We start from the raw sequence: 2,500 nt of genomic DNA on the forward strand, positions 1-2,500 counted from the left end.
CATTTGAGATAACAGAAAAGTTTTCATCATGTACTTCCTTTTCAGTATACACTTGTAACCAAAGAAAATATACTTCAAAACCGGAATAGATCCACAATTTCATAATTGACAATAGACGCGTTCATTGATGATTCCATTGGGTCACCAAGATCAGACTTTATGCTGTCGCAAATGGCAGAGGTAAATTCTGCGCGTTTGACGTCGTTGTCGTAGGTTGGACCGATGTCAACTCCATTCATTTTATAAAGCAAAAGCAGTAGCCGGTACTTAATGAACGGGAGTTGTTCTTTCGCTATTATATAAGCAATGTTGAATTTTGACTGCAAGCTTTCGTTGAAACTCTTTGCGCTGGGCTGTTTCCTGTCTGGCCAAAACTTCTGGAAGTACTTTTTCTGCATTGCTGCTTTCGATTTACTAGTACCAATAAAAAAAACAGTCTTAGCAGTAAACGAGGCTCTAACTCTGTAAATGCTTGAGAAGTGTCACGCATTTAAAGATCTGGCACCCATTGAACTGAATTTCCCTGCTAGGAGAGGTCTCTCTTTGTTTTTGCATATTACGAGATAAGAGACCTCTGCTATGGGTCGAATCTCGCTTTTATCCAACCGCCGTCCACAACCTTGGACAGGACTCTTCAAGCCGCATTATGCCCCACGATATGTTTGGTGACTTTGACTCGCGCATTCCTTTACAGTAATTCCGCTGTTGTTAAGTGAGCCTACACAACATGAAGCATCACGTGAGGATTCGGTCGCTAAGTAACCGCTGCACGGAGTTTCGATCCATGGTTGAGGTCTCTTTTCCTGTACTCGTCAGCCCAGCGAACGCAAAAGAAAAGAGATCTCTTCTAGCAGGCAACCATTGACTAAGGATGAAGCAGATGAATGCATGGGGAAAGCGCATCAATTCTTTCCCTGAATCCCACTCTAGCTACTCGAATTCGTTTAACTCCACTTTTTGAAATTTGTATATTTTCTTTAAATGTTCGTTGGCTCATCCTCTTTAGCTTTATCACGGACTGATTTAATGACGTAGTATTATTCGAGGCAGATTTACTCGCTTTTGTAGAAATGTGATGGCTGGCTCTTTAACAGAAAATTATTGCATACAAGACAATACAAGCGCGATGACGTAACTGGGATATAATTCACTTTTTTAACAATTTTCTTTCCTTGAAGAAAAAGGCTCATATTGTTGACCCTCTTACAAACCTTTGACCTGCGCAATAAGCATGTTCTTCATTCATAGTCTTCATTTGCATGTGTCAGCGGAGTTTTAGTATGGAATGGAATGAAACATCAGCAGGAAAAATGGACCTTCACCGGCGTTGGGGGAGTTCGTTGAGAAAACTGACGTCAAATAAACACACACCGATGAAAGGAAAATAATGTAACTTTATTATTTATGGTCAGATTTTGTTATATATATCTTTATATCTGTTGATTGAAGCTTATGTTTCGTGACGTACCACTCGGAGTACACAAGTATAGTCAAGTGGGAAAGCAGAGAGGCAATTCAGTCGCGCTGTATTTAAGCTGTTAAGGCGTGATCTTTTAGGAGCACAACAAAAAATTTAGTCGCATGTGCCGGCGGGTCTAATCTGCAGGTCGCAGGTCACAGGTTGCAGGTCATTGTTTCACCAATACAGAAAGTATCCTAAACATTCTTAAAGCTAACCTTTAAGAATGTTTAGGATACTTTCTGTTGGGACTTACACTGGTTCCTAGAGAAACTTGGAACAATATTTATGCAAGATTTTGGAGGGACAAACAGAGTATTGTGGTATTTTTGATACTGACTAATACCAGAAACCCATAAGGGTTGAAACGTGTAACGGCCCCTTGTGTGCTTGGAAACAAGCTTCTGAATATTCGACTCGCTAAGTACCATATTTGGAACAACAAGAGCGAGGGGTTTCCAAATATGGTACTTAGCAATGAAACATTCAACCAATCAGTTCGCACTGAATATTCGGAAGCTGTGAACGCGCGTTACACGTTTCAACCCTTATGGGTTTCTGCTAATACATATTGGGACTTGTTCACCGAGAAATGTGTACGCTTTCTTGACAAAAACGTGTTCTCACAAATCCATAATCGGCACTATGAATTCTACGGCATGAGAGAAGACATTTTTAGCTTAATTCGGGAGGGTCACGTGTCGCAGTGGTTAGAGGGCTGGAGTTGTATGTGCATGCTCCCGATTTTAAGCCACTGACTAGATTTGACTGCGGTAGTCGAATGCAGGTCGATGGAATGGTTTCTTTCGATATTGGATCCTGCAGAATATTTCCGAATTTATCCGCGATTAAATTCCATATACCATAGCACACGAATTGAGCTTCGTTTCCTTGCTGCGCATGGTCTTGACCCATGGCACATAACTTATACCGGGGGAATGGGAACAGTAAGTTAGTATGGACACTACAGGTCCCACTACCTGCTAATATGGATTTGAAAATATATGTTCTTAATGACTTTTCTTACTGCAAGATTAAGTA

General features: G+C 40.8%; 1 protein-coding gene across 3 annotated transcripts in view; it reads left to right on the forward strand.

Annotated features, from left to right (window-relative positions):
- LOC138000465 (uncharacterized) overlaps window positions 1-2,500 on the forward strand; it is a 60,153-nt gene that overhangs the window by 42,512 nt on the left and 15,141 nt on the right. The window lies entirely within an intron of this gene.

This window comes from Montipora foliosa, chromosome 4, assembly GCF_036669935.1.
Source record: "Montipora foliosa isolate CH-2021 chromosome 4, ASM3666993v2, whole genome shotgun sequence".
NCBI lineage: Eukaryota > Metazoa > Cnidaria > Anthozoa > Scleractinia > Acroporidae > Montipora > Montipora foliosa.